The sequence below is a fragment of the Erinaceus europaeus genome, chromosome 6 (assembly GCF_950295315.1).
Source record: "Erinaceus europaeus chromosome 6, mEriEur2.1, whole genome shotgun sequence".
NCBI classification, from domain to species: domain Eukaryota; kingdom Metazoa; phylum Chordata; class Mammalia; order Eulipotyphla; family Erinaceidae; genus Erinaceus; species Erinaceus europaeus.
In genome coordinates, this window is record NC_080167.1 from 68,705,538 (window position 1) to 68,722,804 (window position 17,267).

Consider the following 17,267-nt stretch of genomic DNA (forward strand, 5'->3'; position numbering starts at 1 on the left):
CATTAGCGTTCCTGCTTTGAAAAGCTTTTTCTATGAACTATGAATTGTTCTTTATTTCTGAGTGGTTGAAGCGCTTGCCTGCCGCAGCCTGTCCGTCATTTTAATGGTTCCCTGAGAGCTGCTCTTACATCGGCTGCTTGCCTTGATAACAACAAAAAGCCAACGATGACATTTCTGTATTTCACAGTTAACTTCGAAGAGGAGCCCACACTCTTCAGAGGTGAAGATGAGGGCTCCGCAGTTTTCTCAGAAATGAACAGTCTCTCTCTCAAGTGAGATAATAACCACAAGTGAGGACCGAGAATGAAAAGATACAGATGCTGATCGGATTACATGTACCAACGGACTAGACAAAGTCGGTGGTCTCTTTCTAGTCAGTTTTCTCCAAAGAAGAATTGCAACTTCAGGAGCAGAGATGAGAGCCCTAGTTTTCTCTGAATTGGACCTGCCTTTCACGAGAAGACAAAGTAGAACAAACCTTCTGCAGTGGCCTGGCTACCTACACCAGTGGGACTCGGGCCCATTCTGTAGCACAAGCAGACCTGGAAACATCACCATTAGTTGCCCATCCAGCCTACTCTCTATAAATGCAACCTACAGGAAGTCAGTGCCCAGGAGTCAAGCTGACGCCTTCTACATGATTCTACTCTAGGGCTTGATTGACACCTGAGAACATCTTGAATATTCTTCCCCAACGTTGAGGAGGACCGGAGTACAGCGAAAATGCGTCCTGCTCCACATGGAATGAGCTGCTTTTGTGTTAAGAGATTAGCTTCCTTCTGACAACAGATCCAGGGAATGTCCAGAAGTGTCCTCCCCCCCCCCCTTCCTCCGCCTGCCTTGGACTTGTTGCCTTGTACGTATCCGTGACAGTCAACTTCACTGGTCTTCATTCTTTAGCTAGTCTTCATTGTTTTCTGTTGCTCCACAGATTCACGGTAAACAGACAGATGAGTCCAAAGGGCTGGGCCCACCCTGTAGGAGGGAGACCGAAGGACTTTGGCTCTGGGCAAGTACTTCCCCCATTGGTTCCTTTGTTTCCTGGTGGTCTCTTTGTGCAAAAATTTGTTGTCAGTTACCCAACAGAAGCCCCGACACCAGAACTGTGCTCACTGACTAAGCACCTGAGAGCCAGGATTCAAGGAAGAGAGCAGTGAGCCTTGTGCCATCTCTCTTCAGATGCTTCCTCACATTCTGAAGGGGGCTCTCCTCAAGAAACAGCGAGACGGAGAGTTTCAACACTAACCGTTTGCCATGACCCTCAAGTGAGGGCTACCCACTCTGTGCCCCGCAGCTTGTGTATGATTGTGCTTGTGAGTACCAAGGTTTGGATGTGGCTTTCAGTGCTGCCAGAAGAGGAGGCTTAACGTAGAAGGTCAGTTACAGAGGCCGTTAAAAGACAACTGGAGGGAGCCAGGTGCCCTGGGCGTGTCAGGAAGGTGAGGAATCTGTGTAATCTGTGTTGTTGCTTTGCATGCCTCTGCACCTCGGGTGGCAGTGGGGGAAGGGACCTCACAGGTGACGTGAGTAGCGCGGTTTGTCTCTGCTGTCTTTCCACTTCTACCTCTCTTTACTGTCAACGGAGTGAAGGTATTGGGTTGTGGACACTTCTCAGCAATGGTATCACACAAGAACAAAGCCACAGGCTGACTCTTCAGTTCAATAGTACAACAGGGGAAAAAAATAAAAAGAGTATTCTTAAAAATTCTGTTAACTACTAAGTCCCCATTCAATTTGATTCAAATGCACGATGTGCATTTTTTTTTCCCCCAAGTTGGCTGACAGTCCATGTCCACGACCACCAGCACCTCTATCTGATGACATCACCATGCGTGGTGACTTCCGGAGCTCCATCTCCACACTTGATGAAGACGAGGAGGCTTCAGGTGGTCAGTGCGAGGGGCCCCACGCAGATGACACCCTTGTTTCAGCCCCCTTGAGTTATACCGAGACAGGTAAGTGCTATCATCTTTGAGTTGATGTGGAAGGAACATGATGGAAGAACTTAAAAGCCCCTAACCCATTGTTTGTTGGTCTTTTGAATAGCAGGACCAGCCAAGGTGGTTTCATGAGGAATTCTTTTCTGTATGTGCCCACTATACAGAGAGAGGACGCGTTCTTGTCCGCATTGAAAGTATACTGTGACGGCAGGTAGTTTTTTTGGAAAGGAGAGATGCTTCGACTTGGAGATGAATTTGACTGTTGACATTTTAGTGACAATGGCTGAGTGCAAAAAGAGCAGGAGGGTTTACCAAAACATCAAAATATTCTGAAAGATCTTATCGTAGAAAACTTTCACGTTTGTTTTTGGATGGAGTTAGACATTGGAAGAGGGAGAAAGAGGAGAGAGAGAGAGAGAGAGAGAGAGACCTGTAGCACTGCTTCACTGCTCATGAAGCTTCCCCACACACACAGGCGGGGGCTGGGGACTTGAACTTGGGTCTTTGTGCCTGGTAACATGTGCACTGTGCAGGGTGTGCTACCTACCACCTTGCTCCACGACACATTTAAGAATATGTTGGGCCTGTCGTGAGAACAAGCCTTAAGGCTTTCAGTGAGATGCTTGTATAAAAGAGAATCACAATAATTTTCTTTCACGAACAAGTTCTGTCTCATATCCAGCTTTGCCTGTGTTACCTTATGTTTATTGTGATTACAGAGACATAGTGGGTGAGAAATAAGCATCCTGTGTTTCACTGACTGTGTGAAATTTTCCTCCTCTAGATTTCTGAGAAAAAAAAAAAAACTTTTCACTTCCTTGCCTTTGAAAAGTGCCCTCTTTGCTTTGTCTTAGTGGGTTAACTGACACACGTAGTTAACACCCAGGACAACTTCACCCTCAAAGCTTTGAACACATGGCTAAAAGTCAGTTTGCTGTTTTCCTTTTCATTAACAGCTCCTCTAAAGATCGAGGAAGGCTTGAATACTAACGTTTCCTATGTAGATTCTCATGTCCATTCCAACAGGTAGACGTTTTATAGTGTTGCCAACTTCTTAACAAAGGCAACAAGCTGAGTGTGTCTTTAGCTATATTTTTCTGCCTTGGAAAACCAGTTGAACTTTAAATAATTCTTGACAGTTTCAGTCTTTTATGCACAACCAGTTGATAGATTTGGTTGATACATTTGGCAATGGGTCAGGGTTAAAAATATTTTCACAGGCAGAAATCCTTTAGTGCTGAATTCAAGATGGTCACATCTTAGAAGAACTGTCTTGAATGCTACTAGCCCTGCAGTCCTGTAGCACAAAGGTAACTGAATGCACACCGACAGTGGATATGCTAAGAAAACGTAGGCTTTTGTTTGTTTGTTTTTAAAAAAAGGCCTCTTGAGACTGAGGACTTCAGCATGTGTAAAGATCCAGGTTTGAGTCCCAGGTCACCACTGCATGGGAAAAACTTTGCAAGTGGTAAAGCGCACTACCCGGCCATTAAAAAAAAAAAAGAGTTCTTCTTATATTTGTTGGATAGAGCAGTGCTATGGTTATCTTTCCTTCTGTCTCCCTCTTTCACTCTTAAGCTGAAATGAAAAAAAAAAAAACCCACAAAATTTTTGTGAGTGGTGAAATAATGCAGGCACTGAGTTTCAGTATAACCTGGGAGGCCAAAACCCAAACCCAAAGTAGGACCCCTTTAAGAGGAAGTTGAGTCAATGCCTGGTCATATGGAGCCAGTAAAGCCTCTGGACCATTCTCAACCAGTCCTCAGACCTGCTTCTCAGTGGCTTACTGTTCATGAGGCCACCCAAGCATCAGCCCAGCTGCGCCCTCCCTCTCCCAGCTGACAGTAACTTGCTCCTCCTCCAGATCTGATCTGTTGAAAAAGTGAAGCTGGTTCTTTGTGGAAGTTGTCAAGTGGCAGTTGGTTTGGAATCTTCTTGGTTCCAAAGCAGTTAGGGAGCTAAGCAGTTGACTGGTCATTCTGGGTGATCACCTGGCCTCCCCCACAGGAAACCCCACTGCAGAGCAGTGCTTGGGGAGAGGGAAGCAAGTGGAGGGGAGACTGACACATGGTGCCATGAAGGGATGGGTCTTCAGTTGGAGGAAGCAGTCAGAGACTGGAAGGGGGAATTGTGGGAGCCCTTCTCTTGGGTCAGACGCTTCCTCTAGAATGCCAGCTTGGCACCTCAAAGGCACTGTGAGCAGGAGGGTGTGGCAAGGAGGGAAGGCTGTGGGTGGGGTGGCCAGGACTGTGGCCAGGTGTCACAGAGCTCTATCCCAACATAACCATCTATGCCCCCTCCTTCTGCCCTTCACCTGGGAAAGTAACTTGACCGCTTTCTTTTCTGTGTCCTGAACAGTCAGTTTGTGTTAAAATCCTTGTAGTGCTGAGGTGAGTGAGCATCCCAAGAAATAACAACCCCTCCCTCCCTCCTTCCCAAACTCTTAATACTCTCGTAACAGTGTGGACGAAGTCCGGTCCATCCTCCCATCTTGTTTTCTGCCATGTGTCCTCACTGGACACAGCCTGTGCTCTATTCCTTGATCATTCATCTAGACTCTTGACAGCCAAACACTTGTTAGATAGTGCTTAGGAAATACCGATGGTTTCTCTCCAGTGTTTGACATCTTTATATATTTTAGCCTCCTAACATGAGTAAGCAGGTCTGGTGAACATTTCTATAAGGAACCGGGAAACCATGAGTATAGGTAGACATCTAAGAGGCTTTGAAAGCGGACTTGATTTCTGGCCACAAGGCATCCGCACCCTGTCTCTCAGTCACTTTTTCTTTTTTTCTAAAAGCAAAGCGTTACCCTGGTGCAGCTGAGTAGTTTCAGTTCACCTCAAACAGCAAGATCAGTCTTTCTACTTTGATTCAGGCGACTCCTAAGAATAGTAAGAGTCAAAGTTTAAAATGGGTATACACTACCAACACCTTTGTCTTGCTCTGTTGCTGGTAAAATGCCAACCACTCTATTCTAAGGAATTAATGAAAATAATGACTTCAAGTTGGCATGTGAAGATTTATCTTAAGAAAACATAGCCACTGTTCCCACTAGTCATTTACGAGTATAAGAGTGAGCAGCTGGACCCAAAACACACAGGGTTGAATTTCAGTTGCCTTTCTGTGCAGTCTACTCCAGTGAAGTCATGGAAATTCAGATATCAGGTCAATTCAAGAGTGATTATGATAGCTTATTTATGTCTGGATACACAAATACAACACATCTAGGAAAGATGAAGGCTTACCCATTCTTTTATTAAGAGATAACTCAGTCTGTAAAGTACACCTTTTGAAAGGTGTACAGTTCTCAGGGGCCTTTAGCCATGGGTTGTGAAGTCATTACGGTTATCTTAATTCCAATACATCTCACCACTCTGAAAAGTCCTGGCATTTCGTGATCCGATGTCTGTACCTTTTAAGTTTCTCTATTCTAGATGTTATATAAAAATAGAATCACAAAATGCATTTCCTTGTGTGTTTGGCTTCTTTCAATAAGCAAAACATTTTTGAGATTCATCCTCCTGGAGGATGTATTGGTGCTTTCATCTTTAAAAAAAAACTCATATGTATCCTCCTTTTAATTTACCAGAGCACTTCATAGCTCTGGTCTATGGTGTTTCTATGGGATTGAACCTGGGGCTTCAGAGTGTCAGGCTTACAAGTCTTTTGCAGAACCATTATGCTATCTCCCACACAGTGCTTTCATCCTTTTCTGTGAAATTAAAGTATCCATTCATTTGCTATCCCACATTTTGCTCCTGTTTCCCTATTCTTCAGTTAATGAGGATAGCATTTTGAATAGCTGACCACTCATGCACATATTTTATATGGATATATATGTATAGCTTTATGATCGAATCTTGGTTTACAATACTCTATATAAATATATAAATATTTATATATATTTATTTGGTTTACAATACTCTATATAAATATGTGGGCGATTGTATACATAAATATTTGATATCAAAGATACTGATAATTGATACATTCACAGACTTGAGTATAAATCTGGAGTGTGTTCCTGAGCCAGAGAAGGCTGTGTTGAAGCTTTTATTTCCCTGAATATTTTCTACCATTATAATTTAAATCACTAGGAATGGATAAGATTTTTCCATTTCTCCATGCCATCACCACCATCTATTTTCTGTTTTTTATTATAGCCCTCCTAGTGAATGTGAAGTGATACATCACAGTAGATTGGATCAGCCTTTTCCTGGTGACTTGTGATTTTTCAATGTTTTTTTTTTTTATGTGCCTCAAAACAATTAATGCGTCTTACTTGGAACACTATCCATACAAATCCGTTTTGACTAAAAAATTTGGTTACTTGCTGTTTCATTACAGAGTTACCAGTGCTCACTAGAGTTGCTGACCTGTGCTTCTCTCATCCCACAGTGTGTGTGTGTCTGATTTTGACCTCAGTGTATTAGCCTCATAAGATGAATTGTTAGAAAATGGTCCCTCTTCTTTCTGATGCCAGGAAATGAAATCATTATCCCTGAGACACGGGAAACAAAACAAACCCTAAAATCAGTCAGCTTCCTTCATGGGGTTTGTGGTCTTCACCACAGGGAGGCTGAGAAGTATCTTGTGTGTGAGGATGTTGAGAGAAAACAGGGAAGACTAGGACAACTCGAATAAGGAGGACCAGGCGCTGCAGAGAGAGGAAATGGTAGACATACGGACATGCCTACGGATGGGTGAATGATCAAGATGAGCAGGTTTACATTAACTAGTGCTCACACAGGACTTGGGCCTCCTGGGCAGACCGCACCAAAGAATTTGAATAGGTGATTCACAAGACTTCAGTATTAAGGATGGTTTTCCAGAGATTTAACTGTGTTCATATGTAAGGGGAAAAAAGTGTCTTTAAAAGCAACACTTAAAAAGACCCAGGTATTTCCAAGTAACTTCAGAAGCAAAATCTTTTGGCAGAGCCATGATGCTATCTTTCCAACCCTTCGTAACAGACATTTAGAATATGGTTGAATGCTTTACATAGAAGTGATCGTGAAACATATGGGGTTTTCAATGTGCATGAAAATGAGATACATTATACCAGTAACACAAGTAACAGGAATGGAGACATAGAAAGAGGCAGTTGTAACATTCTCTTATTACACTTGGAGTGGCATAACATCAACACACAGGCCTAAGAACGAAGATACAATTTTCTCTTATAAAAACTGACATATTTCTGGATGCCTCCAGTTTTCAAAAATAACACTGACTCAAGATCATTACAAAACTATAATGGGGGGGGTCACTCCTCCTCCTCTTTCTCTCTCTACCTCAATCTCTGTCTCTCTGCCCTGAATTTTCTTCTTATGTAAAGTAAAATAATCCAACAGCCCTGCTGGAGAAATATGATAGGAGGGGTAGGAGATAGTTATGCAAAGAGACTCCTATGCTTACGGCTTCCAAGTCCCAGGCCCACACCACCATAAGCCAGAGCTGAGCAGTGCTCTGATGGGGGGGGGGGGTTTGAGAAACATGACAGGACATAAAATATAAGATTTATAGTCACCAAAATTATTTTCTATAAAGACATTTGCCGGGCTAGCCTGAGGGTGCTTCTTCCCAGGCACGTGCTCTCTGGGTTGGAGAGAACTCGACCAGAGCCAACTCTAGGCTGCTGCGCAGGAAAGGGATCAGGAACTAGCACTGTGAGAGAGAGAGACTCTGGGACTCACAGAGCAGGAACACCTGCTGCGTTTGCTGATCTGCCTTTAAATATCTTCTGAGACAGAAGTGGTAGGGTGGAAAAAAGGAAGTGACTAGGAGAGGGGGCTGAGTGGAAAAAGAGCTCGAACCAGTGGGGATTAAGCCAGTGGGGATCTAACCAGTGGGGATTAAACCTCCTCTTTCTCTCTCTACCTCAATCTCTGTCTCTCTGCCCTGAATTTTCTTCTTATGTAAAGTAAAATAATCCAACAGCCCTGCTGGAGAAATATGATAGGAGGGGTAGGAGATAGTTATGCAAAGAGACTCCTATGCTTACGGCTTCCAAGTCCCAGGCCCACACCACCATAAGCCAGAGCTGAGCAGTGCTCTGATGGGGGGGGGGGGTTTGAGAAACATGACAGGACATAAAATATAAGATTTATAGTCACCAAAATTATTTTCTATAAAGACATTTGCCGGGCTAGCCTGAGGGTGCTTCTTCCCAGGCACGTGCTCTCTGGGTTGGAGAGAACTCGACCAGAGCCAACTCTAGGCTGCTGCGCAGGAAAGGGATCAGGAACTAGCACTGTGAGAGAGAGAGACTCTGGGACTCACAGAGCAGGAACACCTGCTGCGTTTGCTGATCTGCCTTTAAATATCTTCTGAGACAGAAGTGGTAGGGTGGAAAAAAGGAAGTGACTAGGAGAGGGGGCTGAGTGGAAAAAGAGCTCGAACCAGTGGGGATTAAGCCAGTGGGGATCTAACCAGTGGGGATTAAACCAATGCCCTGCAGGCAGGGTGGGTCCCAGACAAAACAGTGATTATGTAAATAGACCACAGAGTTAAGCAATGCAGGGCAACCTGGCTTGATGACAGGGATAGAAACAGAAGCAGAGAGATTCGACTTCCGGAGGCGGAGCTACGAGCAGCAGATCGCTTTCTCTCCTCTCCTCTCCTCTCCTGGATCAACTAGGAATACCAAAGGAGACCACCCGGACTGAAACAAGACAGGACTAGAATGACCACAGAAACCCAGTAAATCACCCGTGAGTACAAACACGCGTGGCTGGTGACAGAGAGGAGAATCTGGAGCAGCAACAGGGAGGGACACCAGGGCACAGAGATCTAACCGGGAAACTCAGGAGAAGACCTATACCTCAGTGGCATAGCTGAAGGGCTGTGAAAGTCTCTTTGCATAACCACTGGATTATCTCTGCCACACCCTGCTTTATCTCTTGGTCAGGAGTCATTGATTAAGCCAAGAAGCCTATTGATAGTTTAAAAGCCCTCAGGCTACCATAGCCTACAGGGGAAAAAAAAAAGGCTTTTACACCACTGAACTCCAACTCAGGGATTGAAAAAACTGTTAACTTATATAAAATGGTTAAAACAACAAGAAAAAATAATGGAGACTCGAACCAGGACAAGAGTCCAGCTAAAAGTCCTCCAGAGGGTGAAGCACAAAACAACGAGTTCAACATCCAAACATTAGCTAAGGAAATAATAACAGGAGTGAGTAAAGAATTTGAAAAAATTGTAATCAGAACTGCAGGAACAACAAATGAGAATATGGAAGAAAATTCTAATAATCTCATGGTTATTAGAGAGCTGAAAGCTGAAATTGCTGAGCTAAGAAGGCAACTAGCTGAACAAGCTAAAACAGTATCAGAGCAGGGCAACAAAATAGATGAACTCCAGAAAGCAGTAGAGGGCAGAGAGAATAGAATCAATGAGGCTGAAGACAGAATTAGCAAGATTGAGGATGAATTAGAGACAACTAAAAAAGAAGTAAGAGATCTCAAAAAGAGATTAAGAGATGCTGAAAACAACAACAGAGTCCTATGGGATGACTTCAAAAGAAACAATATACACATTATTGGCTTACCAGAGGAAGAAAGAGAAGGGGAGGAAGAAAGCGTTCTCCAGGCCATAATAGCTGAAAATTTCTCTAGTCTAGACAACACCAAAGACATAAAGATTCAAGAAGCCCAGAGGGTCCCAAACAGAATTAACCCAGACCTAAAGACACCAAGACATGTCATACTTAGATTGGAAAGGAATAAGGATAAAGAAAGGATCCTCAAGGCTGCAAGAGAAAAACAAAGAGTCACCTACAAAGGAAAACCCATAAGATTAGCAGCAGACTTCTCCATACAAACACTACAGGCCAGAAGAGAATGGCAAGATATCTATCGAGTGCTCAATGAGAAAGGCTTTCAGCCAAGAATACTATATCCTGCTAGATTGTCATTCAGACTAGATGGAAGCATCAAAACCTTCTCAGACAAGCAACAGTTGAAGGAAGCAACCATCACCAAGCCTGCCTTGAAAGAAGTTCTGAAAGGTTTCCTATAAACAACCAGACCACCACAAATAAAACATATATCAAAACACTCTAAAACTCTACAAGAATGGCGTTAAAATATCTTCAATCTTTGATATCAATAAATGTGAATGGCCTGAATTCACCTATTAAAAGACACAGAGTAGGAAGATGGATCAGAAAACACAACCCAACAATATGTTGTCTACAGGAAACTCACCTAACGCAACAAGACAAACACAGACTTAAAGTGAAAGGATGGAAAACTATCATTCAAGCCAATGGCCCACAAAAAAGGGCAGGAACAGCTATTCTCATATCTGACATGATAGACTTTAAAATACATAAGATTAAAAAAGATAGGAATGGACACTACTTAATGCTCAGAGGATCAGTCAATCAAGAGGACTTAACAATTATTAATATCTATGCACCCAATGAGAAGCCATCTAAATACATCAAACTTCTACTGAAAGAGCTACAGCAATATATTAACAGTAACACAATCATAGTAGGGGACTTCAACACCCCACTATCTCAACTTGACAGATCATCCAGGAAGAAAATCAGTAAAGACATAAGGGAGCTAAATGAAGAGATAGATAAACTAGAACTATTGGACATTTTCAGAGTCATTCATCCCAAGAAACTGGAATACACATTTTACTCAAATCCACATGGATCATTCTCAAGGATAGACCATATGTTAGGCCACAAAGACAGCATCAGCCTATTCAAGAGCACTGAAATCATCCCAAGCATCTTCTCAGATCACAGTGGAATTAAACTAACACTTAACAATCAACAAAAGATTAGTAACAGTACCAAAATGTGGAAGCTTAACAGTACACTTCTTAACAACTTCTGGGTCAAAGAGGAAATCAAGGAAGAAATCAAAATGTTTCGAGAGTTCAATGAAAATGAAGAAACAAGCTATCAAAATATTTGGGACACAGCTAAAGCAGTCCTAAGAGGGAAGTTCATAGCTATACAAGCACACATTAGGAAACAAGAAAAGGCACAAATAAACAGCCTGATTGCACATCTTAAATACCTAGAAGAAGAACAACAAAGGAACCCTAAAGCAACCAGAAGGACAGAAATTACTAAAGTTAGGGCAGAAATAAATAACATTGAGAATAGGAAAACCATACAAAAGATCAATGAAAGTAAATGTTGGTTCTTCGAAAGAGTAAACAAAATCGACAAACCTTTAGCCAGACTCACAAAACAAAAAAGGGAGAAGACCCAAATAAATCGGATAGTAAATGAAAGAGGAGATATCACAACAGACACTGCAGAAATTCAACATATCATGCGAGGCTTCTATGAACAACTATATGCCACCAAGTTAGAGAACCTGGAAGAAATGAATGATTTCCTAGATACCTACCAACTTCCAAAACTAAGTAAAGAGGAAGTGGATAACATGAACAGGCCCATCACAGCTAATGAAATTGAAACAGTTATCAAAAATCTTCCCAAAAATAAAAGTCCTGGACCAGATGGTTTTACAAATGAATTCTACAAAACTTTCAAAGAAGAACTAATACCTCTACTTTTAAAAGTCTTCCAGAAGATTGAAGACACTGGAATACTCCCTGCCAGCTTCTATGAAGCCAACATCACCCTGATACCAAAAGCAGACAGGGACACAACCAAAAAAGAAAACTACAGACCAATATCTCTGATGAACATAGATGCGAAAATATTGAACAAAATTCTAGCCAACCGGATACAGCAGTATATCAAAAAGATTGTTCATCATGACCAAGTGGGGTTTATCCCAGGCATGCAAGGTTGGTTTAATATACGTAAATCAATCAATGTGATCCACCACATCAACAAAAGCAAGACCAAAAACCACATGGTCATATCAATAGATGCAGAGAAAGCCTTTGACAAAATACAACATCCCTTTATGATCAAAACACTACAAAAAATAGGAATAGATGGAAAATTCCTGAAGATAGTGGAGTCTATATATAGCAAACCTACAGCCAACATCATACTCAATGGTGAAAAACTGGAAGCATTTCCCCTCAGATCAGGTACTAGACAGGGCTGCCCACTATCACCATTACTATTCAACATAGTGTTGGAAGTTCTTGCCATAGCAATGAGGCAGGAGCAAGGAATTAAAGGAATACAGATTGGAAGAGAAGAAGTCAAACTCTCCTTATTTGCAGATGACATGATAGTATACATGGAAAAACCTAAGGAATCTAGCAAGAAGCTTTTGGAAATCATCAGGCAATACAGTAATGTGTCAGGCTATAAAATTAACATTCAAAAGTCAGTGGCATTCCTCTATGCAAACACTAAGTTAGAAGAAATTGAAATCCAGAAATCAGTTCCTTTTTCTATAGCAACAAAAACAATAAAATATCTAGGAATAAACCTAACCAAAGAAGTGAAAGACTTGTATACTGAAAATTATGAGTCACTACTCAAAGAAATTGAAAAAGACACAAAGAAGTGGAAAGATATTCCATGCTCATGGGTTGGAAGAACTAACATCATCAAAATGAATATGTTACCCAGAGCCATCTACAAATTTAATGCTATCCCCATCAAGATCCCAAGCACATTTCTAGGAGAATAGAACAAATGCTACAAATGTTTATCTGGAACCAGAAAAGACCTAGAATTGCCAAAACAATCTTGAGAAAAAAGAACAGAACCGGAGGCATCACACTGCCAGATCTCAAACTATATTATAGGGCCATTGTAATCAAAACTGCTTGGTACTGGAACATGAACAGACACACTGACCAGTGGAATAGAATTGAGAGCCCAGAAATGAGGCCCCACACCTATGGACATCTAATCTTTGACAAAGGGGCCCAGACTATTATATGGGGAAAACAGAGTCTCTTCAACAAATGGTGTTGGAAACAATGGGTTGAAACATGCAGAAGAATGAAGCTGAATCACTGTATTTCACCAAATACAAAAGTAAATTCCAAGTGGATCAAGGACTTGGATGTTAGACCAGAAACTATCAGATACTTAGAGGAAAATATTGGAAGAACTTTTTTCCGCATAAATTTTAAAGACATTTTCAATGAAACGAATCCAATTACAAGGAAGACTAAGGCAAGTATAAACCTATGGGACTACATCAAATTAAAAAGCTTCTTCACAGCAAAAGAAACCACTACCCAAATCAAGAGACCCCTCACAGAATGGGAGAAGATCTTTACATGCCGTACATCAGATAAGAGTTTAATAACCAACATATATAAAGAGCTTACCAGACTCAACAACAAGACAACAAATAACCCCATCCAAAAATGGGGGGAGGACTTGGACAGAATATTCACCACAGAAGAGATCCAAAAGGTCGAGAAACACATGAAAAAATGCTCCAAGTCTCTGATTGTCAGAGAAATGCAAATCAAGACAACAATGAGGTATCACTTCACTCCTGTGAGAATGTCACACATCAGAAAAGGTAACAGCAGCAAATGCTGGAGAGGGTGTGGGGTCAAAGGAACCCTCCTGCACTGCTAGTGGGAATGTCAATGGGTCCAACCTCTGTGGAGAACAGTTTGGAGAACTCTCAGAAGGCTAGAAATGGACCTACCCTATGACCCTGCAATTCCCCTCCTGGGGATATATCCTAAGGAACGCAACACATCCATCCAAAAAGATCTGTGTACACATATGTTCTTGGCAGCACAATTTGTAATAGCCAAAACCTGGAAGCAACCCAGGTGTACAACAACAGATGAGTGGCTGACCAAGTTGTGGTATATATACACAATGGAATACTACTCAGCTGTAAAAAATGGTGACTTCACCGTTTTCAGCCGATCTTGGATGGACCTTGAAAAAATCATGTTGAGTGAAATAAGTCAGAAACAGAAGGATGAATATGGGATGATCTCACTCTCAGGCCGAAGTTGAAAAACAAGATTAGAAAAAAAAAACACAAGTCGAACCTGAAATGGAATTGGAGTATTACACCAAAGCAAAAGACTCTGGGGTGGGTGGGTGGGTGGGGAGAATACAGGTCCATGAAAAATGATGAATTAAATAGTGGGGGTTGTATTGCTAAATGGGAATCTGGGGAATGTTATGCATGTAAAAAAAAAAAAAAAAGAAGTAGAAACGCAAAGCAGAAATTGACTGAGTTTGGAGTATGGCACCAAAGTAAGAAAGCAGAAGTATACTAGAGTTTGCAGTGAGTACCTCCCTAATACTTCCTCTCCACTTTTCCAAGCTTTGGGTCCATGATTGCTCAACAATTTATTTGGCTTTGTATGTTAACTCTCTTTTCAGTCACCAGGTTCCAGGTGTCATCAGGATGCCGGCCAGACTTCCCTGGATTGAAGACACCACCTATGTGTCCTGGAGCTCAGCTTCCCCAGAGACCCATCCTACTAGGGAAAGAGAGAGGCAGACTGGGAGTATGGACCGACCAGTCAACGCCCATGTTCAGCGAGGAAGCAATTACAGAAGCCAGACCTTCTACCTTCTGCAACCCTCAATGACCCTGGGTCCATGCTCCCAGAGAGATAGAGAATGGGAAAGCTATCAGGGGAGGGGGTGGGTTATGTAGATTGGGTGGCGGGAATTGTGTGGAGTTGTACCCCTCCTACCCTATGGTTTTGTTAATTAATCCTTTCTTTAATAAAAAAAAAAGAAATAAATACTAAATAAAATAAAATAAATAAAAGTACTAAATAGAAATATAGATATATATATATATGGTCCGGTAGGTGGCGCAGTGATTAAAGCATATTGGATTCTCAACCATGAAGTTCCAAGTTTGATCCACAGCAACATATGTACCAGAGTGATGTCTGGTTCTTTCTCTCCTATCTTTCTCATGAACAAATAAATAAGATATAAAAAAAAAAAAAAGAAACAGAAGCAGAATTAGCCAAAGGAGAGATGATGACCAACATACATCAATATTTAAAACCCTTTAGACATATTTATATCTATTTTTTCCTTTTTATGATGCTGTGAAGAGTTGAGATGTCTGACACTTGAAAATTGGAGCTGCAGGGTCAGGAAGGCGGCTCCCCTGGGAGACACACGGCTTTGCTGTGCACAGACCCAGCTGTGCGTCTAACTGCAGCAGAGGGCGCTTTGGTGCCATGGCGTCTCTACCTTTTCGGGCCTCTGTCTCTCTCTCACTCTCCCCGAAAAAGTGAAGCCCACGAATGACAAGGGAAATAAATGGAAACAGAGTACTACAGAAAAATGATCCCTCTTGTCTTGTTTGCACTGGGTCAAAGACCTTTGGGCGGGGCCGAAAGCAATTTAAAAAAAAAAAAAATTATTTATTTACTTATTTTTTGCCTCCAGGGTTATCGCTGGGGCTCGGTGCCTACACTATGAATCCACTGCTCCTGGAGGCCATTATTTTTTTCTCTTTTGTTGCCCTTGTTGTTTATCGTTGTTGTTGTTGTTATTGCTATCCTTGTTGTTGGATAGGACAGAGAGAAATGGAGAGAGGAGGGGAGACAGAGAGGGAGAGAGAAAGAGAGACACCTGCAGACCTGCTTCACCGCCTGTGAAGTGACCCCCCCTTGCAGGTGGGGAGCCGAGGGCTCAAACCTTATGCTGGTCCTTGTGCTTCGTGCCATGTGCTCTTAACCCGCTGTGCCACCGCCTGGCCCCTCGAGCGATTGTTTTTAAAAATCTCCAGAAGATGTTTGCTTGAGAGGTCATGTGGCTCATTAGAATGGGTAATCATGATTTCTTTTTGTATCCTTCCTAGGGAAATAAGTAACCCATTCTAGATAGCTTAGAATAGAGTGAGCTTGCTAACAGCAACAACAACAAAAAATCTCTTTAACTAGTTACTTCCTCCTCTTTTCCTTGTGAAATATATCCTACCTCTCCCACATTATCTTTCTCTGGGGTGTACATTCTAGTTTTTCTGCTTTAATTTGTGTACCTCAGATCACAGCTCATTGATCCCCTCCCAAACCTTTGTCCTTGATGTTTGGGTTGACAGTATAACCTCCTTTGCCTGGTTTTGGAGTCAATAAACAAAGAGTACTGTAAACAGTTACTAACTGAAAACGATTCTTCATTCATTGAATGTATTAAAGAATCGGAACTGTGGATTCCAGTCCCAGAAGGACTGGGCTGGGAACCACCCTCGGATTGCTCTGCTCTTGAGAGAATGAATCCAAAGGTGGCGAGTTTTTTACTGGTGTTACCTCTGCGGGGTGTCTGTGACAGACACTCCAGGAATTCTACAACATTGTCTCTGGTTGCAGTATGACTCCTGAGGCATGGGTCACCTAGGCCTTGGGGCTCAGAAGTGGGGTCATCCATTCTTCTGGGATCTGGGATTTTGGATGGCACAGGCTGATTGCTGACTATCATGTCACAGAGCCAGGAGGCTTGGCCTGTATGTAGCCTGTTCCGATTCTTGGCTCATACATTTGTGGTGAGAATGGAAGGCACTCCGTCCTTCACCGATGCAGGCTTATTTTAAGTGTTTTCCCAACCCCGTGGGGAGGGTGGGGACAGGATGGATACTGGAGTCACAGTGCTGTGATTAGTTCTGTTCCGCTTTGCCTTTGTTACAGTTGACTGGACATAAATACCAGAATGCAAAGCGTGTCTTCACACCCTGGGGGTTCTAACCACCTGGGGGTTCTAACCACCCGGGACTCCCACTTTGGGAAAATGTGGGAGGACTGCAAGCAGGAGCTGGGAAGCCTGCTCCCTTCCTGCTGGCTGTTGTCAGGGGTGTGTGGGAGGGGGAGCAAGTGGGAGAGGCCACCACTGGCAGATACTCACCGAAGATGGTGTGTGGGACTCCACTCCGCCTGTCAGGAGAACCTGATTCCCCAAGGCAGCTGGACAGAGAGGTGGGTTTGGAGGCAGAGCAGAGGGAGAATCTTAACTGAGTGGCCCCTGTCTACAAGGCCCCCAGCTTTTGAAAGCATCAGAGCTGACCTTATTTTCAGAGGGATTGGCCCAGGCTTTGCCTTCCCAAGGAAGAGGCAGAATGCAAAAGCGGCTGGCTGACAGCTGTGTGAATTGCAGGCAGAGAGGCCGGTTTCTCTCCAGAAGCACCCAGATTGCGTCAAGCAAGAGACTCCCACGACTTGTGGGAGGGAGAGGACAGGACAGGGAAGGAGACACGATGGTGAGAAGGGATGCAGGGCCAGCGTCCCTCTGCTTTCATCATCAGAATCTCAAGGAAGGACTCATTCACAGGACTCTGGCAGTGAACCTTGAAGTTCTCCCTACTAGGCGGTGGGCAGGTACTGAGGCCACACCTGTCCACACACACACTCTGCCCATAGCTTCTTGTACACTCAGGAGTGCCCCCCAGGCAGCCAGGCTGGCTACAG